Source organism: Oryzias latipes, chromosome 22 (genome assembly GCF_053564925.1).
Source record: "Oryzias latipes strain Hd-rR chromosome 22, Olatipes_Hd-rR_3.1".
Taxonomy (NCBI): Eukaryota; Metazoa; Chordata; class Actinopteri; order Beloniformes; family Adrianichthyidae; genus Oryzias; species Oryzias latipes.
In genome coordinates this window covers 24,518,624-24,540,483 of record NC_136258.1, presented here as the reverse complement: position 1 = coordinate 24,540,483, position 21,860 = coordinate 24,518,624, and positions in this window count along the sequence as shown.

Sequence of the window (21,860 nt, the reverse complement as noted above, 5' to 3'; positions counted from 1 at the left end):
TCCGATTTCGTGAAAATCGCTCAAACAAAAGTGTCGTTTTCCCATATTGTCAAAAAACACGAAAATCGCCATTTCTCTGTGTTCGCCACAAAATGGCCGCCAAGCCGTTAGTCGTGTGGCCATCCCATAATGATTTTATAACTTCTTTGGGATATCTCCAACACGCGTGTTTTGGTTTCATACCTGTATTTAAAAATATATTTTTTTGGCCCCATAAGCGATTTTCGGCCCATTCATTTTTTTTACGGTAACGCTCGCTGTGATGTCATCGACTTCGGGGGGGTGACGTTCTCTTTGCCGAAAATTCATTTTCAATTTATCCTAGGTGTGTGCCAATTTTGGTGAGTTTTCGGGTATGTGGCGGGGGTCAAATTTGAGCTCAAAGACGCCGTTAGAAACAATAATAATAATTAAAGCCGCAAGCGGCGTTGTATGGCCCGCAGACGCAACCCGCCTTCCACGCCCAACTCTACGCACCACCGCCGCCTTCACCGCCCTCACCGCCCTCACCACCCTCACCACCCTCACCGCTCAAAAATTTAAAGCTAGTCGAGGCTGCATTTGCTTATTATGTTAACTATGCTAACAATGCTAATGTGGCTTAAAGTGCTAGCATAGCGATCAGCATCATCAACCCTCTCAGAAAAACACATTGCTCAAAATGCTAATTATGCTAACTATGCAAGCTATGCTAATGTGGCTAAAAGTGCAAGCATAGCGATCAGCATCATCAACTGACTCAGAAAAACACATTACCTAAAATTCTAATTATGCTAACTATGCTAGCTATGCTAATGTGGCTAAAAGTGCTAGCATAGCGATCAGCGTCATCAACTGGCTCAGAAAAACACATTACCTAAAATGCTAATTATGCTAACTATGCTAGCTATGCTAATGTGGCAAAAAGTGCTAGCATAGCGATCAGCATCATCAACTGACTCAGAAAAACACATTCCTCCATTGGTGAGAGCTATATGTCATAAGTTGATAAAAAAACCACTTTTTCCAAAATGGCGGCTTTTCTGTTGATTTTATCTCCATAGCAACCATTTTATGTTTTGGTCCCCTCGGGAGGACGAACAGATTGACCTCAGGTTCGGACAAATCGGTAAAAGTAAACTTTTTGTTGTCCTTAGCAACAGGGGTTTTATGCTAACCACGCCCACATTCCTTATATGTCCATATCCAGTGTTTTTTAATGTATTCAGTTTAAGGCATTAATGCATGCATTAAAATTTCACAGTGGTCCATTAAAAAACATAGGAGTTATAACAGTGCGCCACTTTGCTAGCTCGCCACGCGCACGCCGTTCAAAATCTACAACTTCTAATTCCAACATTTTTTCCACAGTAGCTTGCCATTGATGCCCAAAAAGTTCTGAGACGATCGATGGAAATTCCAACGACAAGTTTACGTTTGAATCTGGTGGTAAAGGTGTTTTTTACAGAAAATTCAAGATGGCCGCCTTTTCCCGAGGTCAAAGGTCGACGAAACTCCAGAGGTGATTGTAGACTTACGCTACGGACATGCGCGTCAAATTTCGTGAAAATCGCTCGAAAAAAAGTTCATTTTTCCATATTGTGTAAAAACGCGAAAAACTCAAAACGGCAGATTTTGGCACAAAATGGCCGCCAAACTGTAGGTCGGGTCGCCATCACGTAATGATTTCAAAACTTTATTTGGATATACCCGACAGAGTTATCTTGGTTTCGTTAGCCGATTCTTAAAAATAAAATCCGAAAAAATTTTTTTTTGCCGAGTCAGCACTTTTTTTTGCGACGGTTTTTTGTTTACCACGGCCACATTCCTTTCTCGATTTTGTCGTATGTGACATCGTTTTGTTCAGTGTGGGCCAGGGTATCGCGTATTTCAGTTTCAGGCTATTCCGATAAAATATGTGCGAGCTAGCTAAAATGGCGACGGTTGCGAATTCGCCACGCGCACGCCTTTCAAATTCTACAACTTCTAATTCCAACATTTTGTCCACAGTAGCTTGCCATTGATGCCCGAGAAGTTTCAAAAAGATCGATAAAAATCCCTAGGACGAGTTTTCGTTTGTATACGTTACTAAAGGTGCTTTTTTAAGAAAATTCAAGATGGCCGCCCCTTCCCAAGGTCAAAGGTCAACGAAACTTCTTTGATCATTGTAGAATCAGGGTCTTGGCATATGTGTGCAATTTCGTGAAAATCGCTTAAATAAAAGTGTCGTTTTCCCATATTGTCAAAAAACACGAAAATCGCCATTTCTCTGAGTTCGCCACAAAATGGCCGCCAAGCCGTAGGTCGTGTGGCCATCCCATAATGATTTAAAAACTTCTTTGGGATATTTCCAACACGCGTGTTTTGGTTTCATAGCTCTATTTCGAAATATTTTTTTTTGGCCCCATAAAGAGATTTCGGCCCATTCATTTTTTTTACGGGAACGCTCGCTGTGATGTCATCGATTTCGGGGGGGTGACGTTCTCTTTGCCGAAAATTCATTTTCAATTTATCCCAGGTGTGTGCCAATTTTGGTGAGTTTTCGGGTATGTGGCGGGGGTCAAATTTGAGCTCAACGGATCCGTTAGAAACGGGAATAATAATAATAATTAAAGCCGCAAGCGGCGTTGTATGGCCCGCAGACGCAACCCGCCTTCCACGCCCAACTCTACGCACTACCGCGGCCCTCACCGCCCACAAATTAAAAGCTAATCAAGGCTGGATTTGCTCATAATGCTAACTATGCTAACTATGCTAATGTGACTAAAAGTCCTAGCATAGCGATCAGCATAATCAACTCTCTCAGAAAAACACATTTCCTAAAATGCTAATTATGCTAACTATGCTAGCTATGCTAATGTGCCTAAATGAGCTAGCATTGCGATTAGCATCATCAACTGACTCAAAAAAACACATTTCCTAAAATGCTAATTATGCTAACTATGCTAGTTATGCTAACATAGCTAAAAGTGCTAGCATAGCGATCAGCATCATCAACTGACTCAGAAAAACACATTACCTAAAATGCTAATTATGCTAACTATGCTAACTATGCTAATGTGGCTAAAAGTGCTAGCATAGCAATCAGCATCTTCAACTGACTCAGAAAAACACATTACCTAAAATGCTAATTATGCTAACTATGCTAGCTATGCTAACATAGCTAAAAGTGCTAGCATAGCGATCAGCATCATCAACTGACTCAAAAAAACACATTTCCTAAAATGCTAATTATGCTAACTATGCTAGCTATGCTAATGTGGCTAAAATTGCTAGCATAGCGATCAGCATCATCAACTGACTGAGAAAAACACATTCCTCCATTGGTGAGAGTTATATGTCATAAGTTGCTAAAAAGCCCACTTTTTCCAAAATGGCGGCTTTTCTGTTGATTTTATCTCCATAGCAACCATTTTATGTTTTGGTCCCCTCGGGAGGACGAACAGATTGACGTCAGTTTCGGACAAATCGGTAAAAGTAAACTTTTTGTCGTCCTTAGCAACAGTGGTTTTATGCTAACCACGCCCACATTCCTTATATGTCCATATCCAGTGTTTTTCAATGTATTCAGTTTCAGGCATTAATGCATGCATTCAATTTTCACTGTATTGTATTGAAATGCATGGGAGTTATAACAGTGCGCCACTTTGCTAGCTTGCCACGCGCACGCCGTTCAAAATCTACAACTTCTAATTCCAACATTTTTTACACAGTAGCTTGCCATTGATGCCCAAAAAGTTTTGAGACGTTCGAAGAAAATTCCAACGACAAGTTTACGTTTGAATCTGGTGGTTAAGGTGTTTTTTATAGAAAATTAAAGATGGCCGCCTTTTCCCGAGGTCAAAGGACGACGAAACTCCAAAGGTGATTGTAGACTTATGCTAGGGACATGCGAGTCAAATTTCGTGAAAATCGCTCGAAAAAAAGTTCATTTTTCCATATCGTGTAAAAACGCGAAAAACTCAAAATGGCAGATTTTGGCACAAAATGGCCGCCAAACCGTAGTTCGTATCGCCATCACGTAATGATTTCAAAACTTTCTTTGGATATACCCGACAAAGGTATCTGGGTTTCGTTAGTCGATTCTTTAAAAAAAAATCCGATTTTTTTTTTTTTAGCCGAGTCAGCACTTTTTTTTGCGATGGTTTTTTGTTTACCACGGCCACATTCCTTTATCGATTTTGTCGTATGTGACATCATTTTGTTCAGTGTGGGTCAGGCAATTGCATATTTCAGTTTCAGGCTATTCCGATGAAATATGTGCGAGCTAGCTAAAATGGCGACGGTTGCGAATTCGCCACGCGCACGCGTTTCAAATTCTACAACTTCTAATTCCAACATTTTGTCCACAGTAGCTTGCCATTGATGCCCGAGAAGTTTCAAAAAGATCGGAAAAAAACCCTAGGACGAGTTTTCGTTTTTATCCGTTACTAAAAGTGCTTTTTTATGAAAATTCAAGATGGCCGCCCCTTGCCAAGGTCAAAGGTCAACGAAACTTCTTTGGTTATTGTAGAATCAAGGTATTGGCATGTGTGTGCGATTTTGTGAAAATCGCTCAAACAAAAGTGTCGTTTTCCCATATTGTCAAAAAACACGAAAATCGCCATTTCTCTGAGTTCGCCTCAAAATGGCCGCCAAGCCGTAAGTCGTGTGGCCATCCCATAATGCTTTCATAACTTCTTTGGGATATCTCCAACACGCGTGTTTTGGTTTTGTAACTGTATTTCAAAATATTTTTTTTTGGCCCCATAAGCGATTTTCGGCCCATTCATTTTTTTTACGGGAACGCTCGCCGTGATGTCATCGTCGTGGGGGGGGTGATGTTCTCTTTGCCGAAAATTCATTTTCAATTTATCCTAGATGTGTGCCAATTTTGATGAGTTTTCGGGTATGTGGCGGGGGTCAAATTTGACCTCAATGGATCCGTTAGAAAGAAGAAAAATAATAAAAAAACGAAGCAGAAACAATATAGAAGTTTTTGCAGTCAGGTGGCCTATGTATTTTAATGCGGCCTGTCTGTTTCTATAGGCTGGGCATGTCTTTTTGGCTTTAAACCCGTTCTTTGACGGCTTTTTGGGGCTTTTTTGTGTTTTTGTCGTCATTTTTGCGACTACAATTTTGTCGTTTGTGCGGGGGTGTTGTGCGTGTGTGTGTCTATTTTTGTTGCGTTACACAATTGTCGTGTCGTTGTGTGCTTTGGGCGACTTTTTACCCCATTTTTTGGCTTTTTGACGCGTTTTTTTTGACGTTTTGGACCTTTTTGAGTGTTCGACCCTCGTAGCAGTTACAATATGGTCCTTGCAGTCTATGACTGCTGCGGGCCATAATAAACATTCGAAAAACAATATAGAAGTTTTTGCGGTTAGGATTTCCTATGTATTTCAATGCGGCCTGTCTTTTACTATAGGCTGGGCATGTCTTTTTGGCTTTAAACCTGTCTTTTGAGGGCTTTTTGGGGCTTTTTCGTGTTTTTGTCGTCATTTTTGCGACTACAATTTTGTCGTTTTTGCGTTGGCGTTGTGCGTGTGTGTGTGTATTTTTGTTGCGTTACACAATTGTCGTGTCGTTTTGTGCTTTGGGCGACTTTTGACCCCATTTTTTGGCGTTTTGACGCGTTTTTTTGACGTTTTGGACCTTTTTGAGTGTTCGACCCTCGTACCAGTTACAATATGGTCCTTGCACTCTGTGAGTGCTGCGGGCCATAATTAAAGCCGCAAGCGGCGTTGTATGGCCCGCAGACGCAACCCGCCTTCCACGCCCAACTCTACGCAACACCGCGGCCCTCTCTGCCCTCACCGCCCACAAATTAAAAGCTAGTCAAGGCTGGATTTGCTTATAATGCTAACTATGCTAACTATGCTAATGTGACTAAAAGTCCTAGCATAGCGATTAGCATAATCAACTCTCTCAGAAAAACACATTACCTAAAATGCTAATTATGCTAACTATGCTAGCTATGCTAATGTGGCTAAAAGTGCTAGCATAGCGATCAGCATCATCAACTGACTCAGAAAAACACATTACCTAAATGCTAATTATGCTAACTATGCTAGCTATGCTAACATAGCTAAAAGTGCTAGCATAGCGATCTGCATCATCAACTGACTCAGAAAAATACATTACCTAAAATGCTAATTATGCTAACTATGCTAGTTATGCTAACATAGCTAAAAGTGCTAGCATAGCGATCAGCATCATCAACTGACTCAGAAAAACACATTCCTCCATTGGTGAGAGTTATATGTCATAAGTTGCTAAAAAACCCACTTTTTCCAAAATGGCGGCTTTTCTGTTGATTTTATCTCCATAGCAACCATTTTATGTTTTGGTCCCCTCGGGAGGACGAACAGATTGACTTCAGTTTCGGACAAATCGGTAAAAGTAAAGTTTTTGTTGTCCTTAGCAACAGTGGTTTTATGCTAACCACGCCCACATTCCTTATATGTCCATATCCAGTGTTTTTCAATGTAATCTGTTTCAGGCATGAATGCATGCATTCAATTTTCACTGTATTGTATTGAAATGCATGGGAGTTATAACAGTGCGCCACTTTGCTAGCTCGCCACGCGCACGCCGTTTAAAATCTACAACTTCTAATTCCAACATTTTTTCCACAGTAGCTTGCCGTTGATGCCCAAAAAGTTTTGAGACGATCGATGAAAATTCCAACGACAAGTTTACGTTTGAATCTGGTGGTAAAGGTGTTTTTTATAGAAAATTCAAGATGGCCGCCTTTTCCCGAGGTCAAAGGTCGACAAAACTCCAGAGGTGATTGTAAACTTACACTAGGGACATGCGCGTCAAATTTCGTGAGAATCGCTCGAAAAAAAGTTCATTTTTCCATATTGTGTAAAAACGCGAAAAACTCAAAATGGCGGATTTTGGCACAAAATGGCCGCCAAACCGTAGGTCGTGTCGCCATCACATAATGATTTCAAAACTTTGTTTGGATATACCCGACAAAGTTATCTGGGTTTCGCTAGCCGATTCATAAAAAAAAAAATCCGAAATTTTTTTTTTTAGCCGAGTCAGCACTTTTTTTTGCGACCGTTTTTTGTTTACCACGGCCACATTCCTTTATCGATTTTGTCGTATGTGACATCGTTTTGTTCAGTGTGGGCCAGGTTATCGCATATTTCAGTTTCAGGCTATTTCGATAAAATATGTGCGAGCTAGCTTAAATGGCGACGGTTGCGAATTCGCCACGCGCACGTGTTTCAAATTCTACAACTTCTAATTCCAACATTTTGTCCACAGTAGCTTGCCATTGATGCCCGAGAAATTTCAAAAAGATCGATAAAAATCCCTAGGACGAGTTTTCGTTTGTATCCGTTACTAAAGTTGCTTTTTTTTGAAAATTCAAGATGGCCGCCCCTTGCCAAGGTCAAAGGTCAACGAAACTTCTTTGGTTATTGTAGAATCATGGTCTTGGTATGTGTGTGCAATTTCGTGAAAATCGCTTAAACAAAAGTCTCGTTTTCCCATATTGTCAAAAAACACGAAATTCGCCATTTTTCTGAGTTCGCCACAAAATGGCCGACAAGCCGTAAGTCGTGTGGCCATCCCATAATGATTTCATAACTTCTTTGGGATATCCCCAACACGCGTGTTTTGGTTTCGTAACAGTATTTCAAAATATTTTTTTTTGGCCCCATAAGCGATTTTCGGCCCATTCATTTTTTTTACGGGAACGCTCGCCGTGATGTCATCATCGTGGGGGGGGTGATGTTGTCTTTGCCGAAAATTCATTTTCAATTTATCCCAGATGTGTGCCAATTTTGGTGAGTTTTCGGGTATGTGGCGGGGGTCAAATTTGAGCTCAAAGACGCCGTTAGAAACAATAATAATAATAAAAAAACATTCGAAAAACAATATAGAAGTTTTTGCAGTCAGGTGGCCTATGTATTTCAATGCGGCCTGTCTTTTACTATAGGCTGGGCATGTCTTTTTGGCTTTAAACCCGTTCTTTGAGGGCTTTTTGGGGCTTTTTTGGTTTTTTGTCGTCATTTTTGCGACTACAATTTTGACGTTTGTGCCTTGGTGTTGTGCGTGTGTGTGTGTATTTTTGTTGTGTTACACAATTGTCGTGTCATTTTGTGCTTTGGGCGACTTTTGACCCCATTTTTTGGCGTTTTGACGCGTTTTTTTGACGTTTTGGACTTTTTGAGTGTTCGACCCTCGTACCAGTTACAATATGGTCCTTGCAGTCTATGACTGCTGCGGGCCATAATTAAAGCCGCAAGTGGCGTTGTATGGCCCGCAGACGCAACCCGCCTTCCACGCCCAACTCTACGCAACACCGCGGCCCTCTCCGCCCTCACCGCCCACAAATTAAAAGCTAGTCAAGGCTGGATTTGCTAATAATGCTAACTATGCTAACTATGCTAATGTGACTAAAAGTCCTAGCATAGCGATTAGCATAATCAACTCTCTCAGAAAAACACATTACCTAAAATGCTAATTATGCTAACTATGCTAGCTATGCTAATGTGGCTAAAAGTGCTAGCATAGCGATCAGCATCATCAACTGACTCAGAAAAACACATTACCTAAATGCTAATTATGCTAACTATGCTAGCTATGCTAACATAGCTAAAAGTGCTAGCATAGCGATCTGCATCATCAACTGACTCAGAAAAATACATTACCTAAAATGCTAATTATGCTAACTATGCTAGTTATGCTAACATAGCTAAAAGTGCTAGCATAGCGATCAGCATCATCAACTGACTCAGAAAAACACATTCCTCCATTGGTGAGAGTTATATGTCATAAGTTGCTAAAAAACCCACTTTTTCCAAAATGGCGGCTTTTCTGTTGATTTTATCTCCATAGCAACCATTTTATGTTTTGGTCCCCTCGGGAGGACGAACAGATTGACTTCAGTTTCGGACAAATCGGTAAAAGTAATGTTTTTGTCGTCCTTAGCAACAGTGGTTTTATGCTAACCACGCCCACATTCCTTATATGTCCATATCCAGTGTTTTTCAATGTAATCTGTTTCAGGCATGAATGCATGCATTCAATTTTCACTGTATTGTATTGAAATGCATGGGAGTTATAACAGTGCGCCACTTTGCTAGCTCGCCACGCGCACGCCGTTTAAAATCTACAACTTCTAATTCCAACATTTTTTCCACAGTAGCTTGCCGTTGATGCCCAAAAAGTTTCGAGACGATCGATGAAAATTCCAACGACAAGTTTACGTTTGAATCTGGTGGTAAAGGTGTTTTTTATAGAAAATTCAAGATGGCCGCCTTTTCCCGAGGTCAAAGGTCGACAAAACTCCAGAGGTGATTGTAAACTTACACTAGGGACATGCGCGTCAAATTTCGTGAAAATCGCTCGAAAAAAAGTTCATTTTTCCATATTGTGTAAAAACGCGAAAAACTCAAAATGGCGGATTTTGGCACAAAATGGCCGCCAAACCGTAGGTCGTGTCGCCATCACATAATGATTTCAAAACTTTGTTTGGATATACCCGACAAAGTTATCTGGGTTTCGCTAGCCGATTCATAAAAAAAAAAATCCGAATTTTTTTTTTTTAGCCGAGTCAGCACTTTTTTTTGCGACCGTTTTTTGTTTACCACGGCCACATTCCTTTATCGATTTTGTCGTATGTGACATCGTTTTGTTCAGTGTGGGCCAGGTTATCGCATATTTCAGTTTCAGGCTATTTCGATAAAATATGTGCGAGCTAGCTAAAATGGCGACGGTTGCGAATTCGCCACGCGCACGTGTTTCAAATTCTACAACTTCTAATTCCAACATTTTGTCCACAGTAGCTTGCCATTGATGCCCGAGAAATTTCAAAAAGATCGATAAAAATCCCTAGGACGAGTTTTCGTTTGTATCCGTTACTAAAGGTGCTTTTTTTTGAAAATTCAAGATGGCCGCCCCTTGCCAAGGTCAAAGGTCAACGAAACTTCTTTGGTTATTGTAGAATCATGGTCTTGGTATGTGTGTGCAATTTCGTGAAAATCGCTTAAACAAAAGTCTCGTTTTCCCATATTGTCAAAAACTACGAAATTCGCCATTTTTCTGAGTTCGCCACAAAATGGCCGACAAGCCGTAAGTCGTGTGGCCATCCCATAATGATTTCATAACTTCTTTGGGATATCCCCAACACGCGTGTTTTGGTTTCGTAACAGTATTTCAAAATATTTTTTTTTGGCCCCATAAGCGATTTTCGGCCCATTCATTTTTTTTACGGGAACGCTCGCCGTGATGTCATCATCGTGGGGGGGGTGATGTTGTCTTTGCCGAAAATTCATTTTCAATTTATCCCAGATGTGTGCCAATTTTGGTGAGTTTTCGGGTATGTGGCGGGGGTCAAATTTGAGCTCAAAGACGCCGTTAGAAACAATAATAATAATAAAAAAACATTCGAAAAACAATATAGAAGTTTTTGCAGTCAGGTGGCCTATGTATTTCAATGCGGCCTGTCTTTTACTATAGGCTGGGCATGTCTTTTTGGCTTTAAACCCGTTCTTTGAGGGCTTTTTGGGGCTTTTTTGGTTTTTTGTCGTCATTTTTGCGACTACAATTTTGACGTTTGTGCCTTGGTGTTGTGCGTGTGTGTGTGTATTTTTGTTGTGTTACACAGATGTCGTGTCATTTTGTGCTTTGGGCGACTTTTGACCCCATTTTTTGGCGTTTTGACGCGTTTTTTTGACGTTTTGGACTTTTTGAGTGTTCGACCCTCGTACCAGTTACAATATGGTCCTTGCAGTCTATGACTGCTGCGGGCCATAATTAAAGCCGCAAGCGGCATTGTATGGCCCGCAGACGCAACCCGCCTTCCACGCCCAATTCTACGCAACACCGCGGCCCTCTCCGCCCTCACCGCCCACAAATTAAAAGCTAGTCAAGGCTGGATTTGCTAATAATGCTAACTATGCTAACTATGCTAATGTGACTAAAAGTCCTAGCATAGCGATTAGCATAATCAACTCTCTCAGAAAAACACATTACCTAAAATGCTAATTATGCTAACTATGCTAGCTATGCTAATGTGGCTAAAAGTGCTAGCATTACAATCAGCATCTTCAACTTACTCAGAAAAAAACATTACCTAAAATGCTAATTATGCTAACTATGCTAGTTATGCTAACATAGCTAAAAGTGCTAGCATAGCGATCAGCATCATCAACTGACTCAGAAAAACACATTACCTAAAATGCTAATTTATGCTAACTATGCTAGCTATCCTAACATTGCTAAAATTGCTAACATTGCGATCAGCATCATCAACTGACTCAGAAAAACACATTTCCTAAAATGCTAGTTATGCTAACTATGCTAGCTATGCTAATGTGGCTAAAAGTGCTAGCATAGCGATCAGCATCATCAACTGACTCAGAAAAACACATTACCTAAAATGCTAATTATGCTAACTATGCTAGTTATGCTAACATAGCTAAAAGTGCTAGCATAGCGATCAGCATCATCAACTGACTCAGAAAAACACATTCCTCCATTGGTGAGAGTTATATGTCATAAGTTGCTAAAAAACCCACTTTTTCCAAAATGGCGGCTTTTCTGTTGATTTTATCTCCATAGCAACCATTTTATGTTTTGGTCCCCTCGGGAGGACGAACAGATTGACGTCAGTTTCGGACAAATCGGTAAAAGTAAACTTTTTGTCGTCCTTAGCAACAGTGGTTTTATGCTAACCACGCCCACATTCCTTATATGTCCATATCCAGTGTTTTTCAATGTAATCTGTTTCAGGTATGAATGCATGCATTCAATTTTCACTCTATTGTATTGAAATGCATGGGAGTTATAACAGTGCGCCACTTTGCTAGCATGCCACGCACACGGCGTTCAAAATCTACAACTTCTAATTCCAACATTTTTTCCACAGTGGCTTGCCATTGATGCCTAAAAAGTTTCGAGATGATTGATGAAAATTCCAACGACAAGTTTAAGTTTAAATCCGGTGGTAAAGGTGTTTTTTATATAAAATTCAAGATGGCCGCCTTTTCCCGAGGTCAAAGGTCGACGAAACTCCAAAGGTGATTGTAGACTTACGCTAGGGACATGCCAGTCAAATTTCGTCAAAATCGCTTGAAAAAAAGTTCATTTTTCCATATTGTGTAAAATCGCGAAAAACTCAAAATGGCAGATTTTGGCACAAAATGGCCGCCAAACCGTAGGTCGTGTCGCCATCACGTAATGATTTCAAAACTTTCTTTGGATATACCCGACAAAGTTATCTGGGTTTCGCTAGCCGATTCTTTAAAAAAAAATCCGAAATTTTTTTTTTTAGCCGAGTCAGCACTTTTTTTTGCGATCGTTTTTTGTTTACCACGGCCACATTCCTTTATGGATTTTGTCGTATGTGACCTCGTTTTGTTCAGTGTGGGCCAGGGTATCGTATATTTCAGTTTCAGGCTATTCCGATAAAATATGTGCGAGCTAGCTTAAATGGCGACGGTTGCGAATTCGCCACGCGCACGCGTTTCAAATTCTACAACTTCTAATTCCAACATTTTGTCCACAGTAGCTTGCCATTGATGCCCGAGAAGTTTCAAAAAGATTGATAAAAATCCCTAGGACGAGTTTTCGTTTGTATCCGTTACTAAAGGTGCTTTTTTATGAAAATTCAAGATGGCCGCCCCTTGCCAAGGTCAAAGGTCAACAAAACTTCTTTGGTAGTTGTAGAATCGTGTTTGTGGCATGTGTGTGCAATTTCGTGAATATCGCTTGAACAAAAGTGTCGTTTTCCCATATTGTGAAAAAACACGAAAATCGCCATTTCTCTGAGTTCGCCACAAAATGGCCGCCAAGCCGTAGGTCGTGTGGCCATCCCATAATGATTTCAGAACTTCTTTGGGATATCTCCAACACGCGTGTTTTGGTTTCGTAACTGTATTTCAAAATATTTTTTTTTGGCCCCATAAACGATTTTCGGCCCATTCATTTTTTTTACGGGGACGCTCGCCGTGATGTCATCATCGTGGGGGGGGTGACGTTCTCTTTGCCGAAAATTCATTTTCAATTTATCCCAGCCCTGTGGCAATTTTGGTGAGTTTTCGGGTATGTGGCGGGGGTCAAATTTGCGATCAACGGATCCGTAAGAAAGAAGAAACGTAATAATAATTAAAGCCGCAAGCGGCGTTGTATGGCCCGCAGACGCAACCCGCCTTCCACGCCCAACTCTACGCACCAGCGCCGTCACCGCCCACTTTTGATAAAGGCTAGTCAAAACTGCATATGCTAATTATGCTAACTATGCTAGCTATGCTAATGTGGCTAAAAGTGCTAGCATTGCGATCAGCATCATCAACTGACTCAGAAAAACATATTACCTAAAATGCTAATTATGCTAATTATGCTCGCTATGCTAATGTGGCTAAAAGTGCTAGCATAGCGATCAGCATCATGAACTGACTCAGAAAAACCCATTACCTAAAATGCTAATTATGCTAACTATGCTAGTTATGCTAATGTGGCTAAAAGTGCTAGCATAGCGATCAGAATCATCAACTGACTCAGAAAAACACATTCCTCCATTGGTGAAAGCTATATGTCATAAGTTAGTAAAAAAAAAAACACTTTTTTCAAAATGGCGGCTTTTTTGTTGATTTTATCTCCATAGCAACCATTTTGTGTTTTGGTCCCCTTGAGAGGACGAACAGATTGACGTCAGTTTCGGACAAATCGGTAAAAGTAAAATTTTTGTTGTCCTTAGCAACAGGGGTTTTATGCTAACCACGCCCACATTCCTTATATGTCCATATCCAGTGTTTTTCAATGTATTCAGTTTCAGGCATTTATGCATGCATTCAATTTTCACTGTATTGTATTGAAATGCATGGGAATTATAACAGTGCGCAACTTTGCTAGCTCGCCACGCGCACGCCGTTCAAAATCTACAACTTCTAATTCCAACATTTTTTCCACAGTAGCTTGCCATTGATGCCCAAAAAGTTTCGAGACGATCGATAAAAATTCCAAAAACAAGTTTACGTTTGAATCCAGTGGCAAAGAAAAAAAGTTCCTTTTTCCATATTGTGTAAAAACGCGAAAAACTCAAAATGGCAGATTTTGGCACAAAATGGCCGCCAAACCGTAGGTCATGTCGCCATCACGTAATGATTTCAAATCTTTGTTTGGATATACCCGACAAAGTTATCTGGGTTTCGCTAGCCGATTCTTAAAAAAAAAATCCGAATTTTTTTTTTTTTGCCGAGTCGGCACTTTTTTTTGCGATCGTTTTTTGTTTACCACGGCCACATTCCTTTATCGATTTTGTCGTATCTGACATCGTTTTGTTCAGTGTGGGCCAGGGAATCGTATATTTCATTTTCACAACATTCCGATAAAATATGTGCGAGCTAGCTAAAATGGCGATGGTTGCGAATTCGCCACGCGCACGCGTTTCAAATTCTACAACTTCTAATTCCAACATTTTGTCCACAGTAGCTTGCCATTGATGCCCGAGGAGTTTCAAAAAGATCGATGAAAATTCCTAGGACGAGTTTTCGTTTGAATACCTTACTAAAGGTGCTTTTTTATGAAAATTCAAGATGGCCGCCCCTTCCCAAGGTCAAAGGTCAACAAAACTTCTTTGGTAGTTGTAGAATCGTGTTTGTGGCATGTGTGTGCAATTTCGTGAAAATCGCTTGAACAAAAGTGTCGTTTTCCCATATTGTGAAAAAACACGAAAATCGCCATTTCTCTGAGTTCGCCACAAAATGGCCGCCAAGCCGTAGGTCGTGTGGCCATCCCATAATGATTTCGTAACTTCTTTGGGATATCTCCAACACGCGTGTTTTGGTTTTGTAACTGTATTTCAAAATATTTTTTTTTGGCCCCATAAGCGATTTTCGGCCCATTCATTTTTTTTACGGGAACGCTCGCCGTGATGTCATCGTCGTGGGGGGGGTGACGTTCTCTTTGCCGAAAATTCATTTTCAATTTATCCCAGGTGTGTGCCAATTTTGGTGAGTTTTCGGGTATGTGGCGGGGGTTAAATTTGAGCTCAACGGATCCGTAAGAAAGAAGAAACGTAATTAAAGCCGCAAGCGGCGTTGTATGGCCCGCAGACGCAACCCGCCTTCCACGCCCAATTCTACGCAACACCACGGCCCTCTCCGCCCTCACCGCCCACAAATTAAAAGCTAGTCAAGGCTGGATTTGCTAATAATGCTAACTATGCTAACTATGCTAATGTGACTAAAAGTCCTAGCATAGCGATTAGCATAATCAACTCTCTCAGAAAAACACATTACCTAAAATGCTAATTATGCTAACTATGCTAGCTATGCTAATGTGGCTAAAAGTGCTAGCATTACAATCAGCATCTTCAACTTACTCAGAAAAAAACATTACCTAAAATGCTAATTATGCTAACTATGCTAGTTATGCTAACATAGCTAAAAGTGCTAGCATAGCGATCAGCATCATCAACTGACTCAGAAAAACACATTACCTAAAATGCTAATTTATGCTAACTATGCTAGCTATCCTAACATTGCTAAAATTGCTAACATTGCGATCAGCATCATCAACTGACTCAGAAAAACACATTTCCTAAAATGCTAGTTATGCTAACTATGCTAGCTATGCTAATGTGGCTAAAAGTGCTAGCATAGCGATCAGCATCATCAACTGACTCAGAAAAACACATTACCTAAAATGCTAATTATGCTAACTATGCTAGTTATGCTAACATAGCTAAAAGTGCTAGCATAGCGATCAGCATCATCAACTGACTCAGAAAAACACATTCCTCCATTGGTGAGAGTTATATGTCATAAGTTGCTAAAAAACCCACTTTTTCCAAAATGGCGGCTTTTCTGTTGATTTTATCTCCATAGCAACCATTTTATGTTTTGGTCCCCTCGGGAGGACGAACAGATTGACGTCAGTTTCGGACAAATCGGTAAAAGTAAACTTTTTGTCGTCCTTAGCAACAGTGGTTTTATGCTAACCACGCCCACATTCCTTATATGTCCATATCCAGTGTTTTTCAATGTAATCTGTTTCAGGTATGAATGCATGCATTCAATTTTCACTCTATTGTATTGAAATGCATGGGAGTTATAACAGTGCGCCACTTTGCTAGCATGCCACGCACACGCCGTTCAAAATCTACAACTTCTAATTCCAACATTTTTTCCACAGTGGCTTGCCATTCATGCCTAAAAAGTTTCGAGATGATTGATGAAAATTCCAACGACAAGTTTAAGTTTGAATCCGGTGGTAAAGGTGTTTTTTATATAAAATTCAAGATGGCCGCCTTTTCCCGAGGTCAAAGGTCGACGAAACTCCAAAGGTGATTGTAGACTTACGCTAGGGACATGCCAGTCAAATTTCGTCAAAATCGCTTGAAAAAAAGTTCATTTTTCCATATTGTGTAAAATCGCGAAAAACTCAAAATGGCAGATTTTGGCACAAAATGGCCGCCAAACCGTAGGTCGTGTCGCCATCACGTAATGATTTCAAAACTTTCTTTGGATATACCTGACAAAGTTATCTGGGTTTCGCTAGCCAATTCTTAAAAAAACAATCCGAAATTTTTTTTTTTAGCCGAGTCAGCACTTTTTTTTGCGATCGTTTTTTGATTACCACGGCCACATTCCTTTATCGATTTTGTCGTATATGACATCGTTTTGTTCAGAGTGGGTTAGGGAATCGCATATTTCAGTTTCAGGCTATTCCGATAAAATATGTGCGAGCTAGCTAAAACGGCGACGGTTGCGAATTCGCCACGCGCACGCGTTTCAAATTCTACAACTTCTAATTCCAACATTTTGTCCACAGTAGCTTGCCATTGATGCCCGAGAAGTTTCAAAAAGATCGATAAAAATCCCTAGGACGAGTTTTCGTTTGTATCTGTTACTAAAGGTGCTTTTTTTTGAAAATCCAAGATGGCCGCCCCTTGCCAAGGTCAAAGGTCAACGAAACTTCTTTGGCAGTTGTAGAATCGTGTTTTTGGCATGTGTATGCAATTTTGTGAAAATCGCTTGAACAAAAGTGTCGTTCTCCCATATTGTGAAAAAACACGAAAATCGCCATTTCTCTGAGTTCGCCACAAAATGGCCGCCAAGCCGTAGGTCGTGTGGCCATCCCATAATGATTTCATAACTTCTTTGGGATATCTCCAACACGCGTGTTTTGGTTTCGTAACTGTATTTAAAAATATTTTTTTTTGGCCCCATAAGCGATTTTCGGCCCATTCATTTTTTTTACGGGAACGCTCGCCGTGATGTCATCATCGTGGGGGGGGTGATGTTCTCTTTGCCGAAAATTCATTTCACATTTATCCTAGGTGTGTGCCAATTTTGGTGAGTTTTCGGGTATGTGGCGGGGGTCAAATTTGAGCTCAAACTGTCCGTTAGAAACCAGAAGAATAATAATAAAAAAACATTCGAAAAACAATATAGAAGTTTTTGCAGTCAGGTGGCCTATGTATTTCAATGCGGCCTGTCTTTTACTATAGGCTGGGCATGTCTTTTTGGCTTTAAACCCGTCTTTTGAGGGCTTTTTTGGGCTTTTTTGTGTTTTTGTCGTCATTTTTGCGACTACAATTTTTACGTTTTTGCGTTGGTGTTGTGCGTGTGTGTGTGTATTTTTGTTGCGTTACACAATTGTCGTGTCGTTTTGTGCTTTGGGCGACTTTTGACCCCATTTTTTGGCGTTTTGACGCGTTTTTTTGACGTTTTGGACCTTTTTGAGTGTTCGACCCTCGTAGCAGTTACAATATGGTCCTTGCACTCTGTGAGTGCTGCGGGCCATAATTAAAGCCGCAAGCGGCGTTGTATGGCCCGCAGACGCAACCCGCCTTCCACGCCCAACTCTACGCACCACCGCTGACCTCACCGCCCTCACTGCCCTCACCGCCCACAAATTAAAAGCTAGTCAAGGCTGATTTTGCTAATTATGCTAACTATGCTAGCTATGCTAATGTAGCTTAAAGTGCTAGCATAGCGATCAGCATCATCAACTGACTCAGAAAAACACATTACCTAAAATGCTAATTATGCTAACTATGCTAGTTATGCTAATGTGGCTACAAGTGCTAGCATTGTGATCAGCATCATCAACTGACTCAGAAAAACACATTACCTAAAATGCTAATTATGCTAACTATGCTAGCTATGCTAATGTGGCTAAAATTGCTAGCATAGCGATCAGCATCATCAACTGACTCACAAAAACACATTCCTCCATTGGTGAGAGCTATATGTCATAAGTTTATAAAAAAAAACACTTTTTCCAAAATTGCGGCTTTTCTTTAGATTGTATCTCCATAGCAACCATTTTATGTTTTGGTCCCCTCTGGAGGACGAACAGATTGACGTCAGTTTCGGACAAATCGGTAAAAGTAAACTTTTTGTTGTCCTTAGCAACAGTGGTTTTATGCTAACCACGCCCACATTCCTTTTATTTCCATATCCAGTGTTTTTCAATGTATTCAGTTTCAGGCATTAATGCATGCATTCAATTTTCACTGTATTGTATTGAAATGCATGGGAGTTATAACAGTGCGCCACTTTGCTAGCTTGCCACGCGCACGCCGTTCAAAATCTACAACTTCTAATTCCAACATTTTTTACACAGTAGCTTGCCATTGATGCCCAAAAAGTTTTGAGACGATCGAAGAAAATTCCAACGACAAGTTTACGTTTGAATCTGGTGGTAAAGGTGTTTTTTATAGAAAATTCAAGATGGCCGCCTTATCCCGAGGTCAAAGGTCGACGAAACTCCAGAGGTGATTGTAGACTTACGCTAGGGACATGCGCGTCAAATTTCGTGAAAATCGCTCGAAAAAAAGTTCATTTATTCATATCGTGTAAAAACGCGAAAAACTCAAAATGGCAGATTTTGGCACAAAATGGCCGCAAAACCGTAGGTCGTGTCGCCATCACGTAATGATTTCAAAACTTTGTTTGGATATACCCGACAAAGTTATCTGGGTTTCGTTAGCCGATTCTTAAAAATAAAATCCGAAAAAATTTTTTTTGCCGAGTCAGCACTTTTTTTTGCGACGGTTTTTTGTTTACCACGGCCACATTCCTTTATCGATTTTGTCGTATGTGACATCGTTTTGTTCAGTGTGGGCCAGGGTATCGCATATTTCAGTTTCAGGCTATTCCGATAAAATATGTGCGAGCTAGCTAAAATGGCGACGGTTGCGAATTCGCCACGCGCACGCGTTTCAAATTCTACAACTTCTAATTCCAACATTTTGTCCACAGTAGCTTGCCATTGATGCCTGAGAAGTTTCAACAAGATCGATAAAAATCCCTAGGACGAGTTTTCGTTTGTATACGTTACTAAAGGTGCTTTTTTATGAAAATTCAAGATGGCCGCCCCTTGCCAAGGTCAAATGTCAACGAAACTTCTTTGGCAGTTGTAGAATCGTGCTAGTGGCATGTGTGTGCAATTTCGTGAAAATCGCTCAAACAAAAGTATCGTTTTCCCATATTGTCAAAAAACACGAAAATCGCCATTTCTCTGTGTTTGCCACGAAATGGCCGCCAAGCCGTAGGTCGTGTGGCCATCCCATAATGATTTCATAACTTCTTTGGGATATCTCCAACACACGTGTTTTGGTTTCGTAACTGTATTTCGAAATATTTTTTTTTGGCCCCATAAGCGATTTTAGGCCCATTCATTTTTTTGACGGGAACGCTCGCCGTGATGTCATCATCGTGGGGGGGGTGATGTTCTCTTTGCCGAAAATTCATTTTCAATTTATCCTAGGTGTGTGCCAATTTTGGTGAGTTTTCGGGTATGTGGCGGGGGTCAAATTTGCGATCTACGGATCCGTTAGAAACGGGAATAATAATAATAATAATAATAATCAAAGCCGCAAGCGGCGTTGTATGGCCCGCAGACGCAACCCGCCTTCCACGCCCAACTCTACGCACTACCCGGCCCTCTCCGCCTTCACCGCCCACAAATTAAAAGCTAATCAAGGCTGGATTTGCTCATAATTCTAACTATGCTAACTATGCTAATGTGACTAAAAGTCCTAGCATAGCGATCAGCATAATCAACTCTCTCAGAAAAACACATTTCCTAAAATGCTAATTATGCTAACTATGCTAGCTATGCTAATGTGCCTAAATGAGCTAGCATTGCGATTAGCATCATCAACTGACTCAAAAAAACACATTTCCTAAAATGCTAATTATGCTAACTATGCTAGCTATGCTAATGTGACTAAAAGTGCTAGCATAGCGATCAGCATCATCAACTGACTCAGAAAAACATATTACCTAAAATGCTAATTATGCTAACTATGCTAACTATGCTAATGTGGCTAAAAGTGCTAGCATAGCAATCAGCATCTTCAACTGACTCAGAAAAACACATTACCTAAAATGCTAATTATGCTAACTATGCTAGCTATGCTAACATAGCTAAAAGTGCTAGCATAGCGATCAGCATCATCAACTGACTCAAAAAAACACATTTCCTAAAATGCTAATTATGCTAACTATGCTAGCTATGCTAATGTGGCTAAAATTGCTAGCATAGCCATCAGCATCATCAACTGACTCAGAAAAACACATTCCTCCATTGGTGAGAGTTATATGTCATAAGTTGCTAAAAAGCCCACTTTTTCCAAAATGGCGGCTTTTCTGTTGATTTTATCTCCATAGCAACCATTTTATGTTTTGGTCCCCTCGGGAGGACGAACAGATTGACGTCAGTTTCGGACAAATCGGTAAAAGTAAACTTTTTGTCATCCTTAGCAACAGTGGTTTTATGCTAACCACGCCCACATTCCTTATATGTCCATATCCAGTGTTTTTCAATGTATTCAGTTTCAGGCATTAATGCATGCATTCAATTTTCACTGTATTGTATTGAAATTCATGGGAGTTATAACAGTGCGCCACTTTGCTAGCTTGCCACGCGCACGCCGTTCAAAATCTACAACTTCTAATTCCAACATTTTTTACACAGTAGCTTGCCATTGATGCCCAAAAAGTTTTGAGACGATCGAAGAAAATTCCAACGACAAGTTTACGTTTGAATCTGGTGGTTAAGGTGTTTTTTATAGAAAATTCAAGATGGCCGCCTTTTCCCGAGGTCAAAGGTCGACGAAACTCCAAAGGTGATTGTAGACTTACGCTAGGGACACGCGAGTCAAATTTCGTGAAAATCGCTCGAAAAAAAGTTCATTTTTCCATATCGTGTAAAAACGCGAAAAACTCAAAATGGCAGATTTTGGCACAAAATGGCCGCCAAACGGTAGGTCGTGTGGCCATCTCGTAATGATTTCAAAACTTTCTTTGGATATACCCGACAAAGTTATCTGGGTTTCGTTAGCCGATTCTTAAAAATAAAATCCGAAAAAAATTTTTTTTGCCGAGTCAGCACTTTTTTTTGCGACGGTTTTTTGTTTACCACGGCCACATTCCTTTATCGATTTTGTCGTATGTGACATCGTTTTGTTCAGTGTGGGCCAGGGTATCGCATATTTCAGTTTCAGGCTATTCCGATAAAATATGTGCGAGCTAGCTAAAATGGCGACGGTTGCGAATTCGCCACGCGCACGCGTTTCAAATTCTACAACTTCTAATTCCAACATTTTGTCCACAGTAGCTTGCCATTGATGCCTGAGAAGTTTCAAAAAGATCGATAAAAATCCCTAGGACGAGTTTTCGTTTGTATACGTTACTAAAGGTGCTTTTTTATGAAAATTCAAGATGGCCGCCCCTTGCCAAGGTCAAAGGTCAATAAAACTTCTTTGGTAGTTGTAGAATCGTGTTTATGTCATGTGTGTGCAATTTCGTGAAAATCGCTTGAACAAAAGTGTCGTTTTCCCATATTGTGAAAAAACACGAAAATCGCAATTTCTCTGTGTTTGCCTCAAAATGGCCGCCAAGCCGTAGGTCGTGTGGCCATCC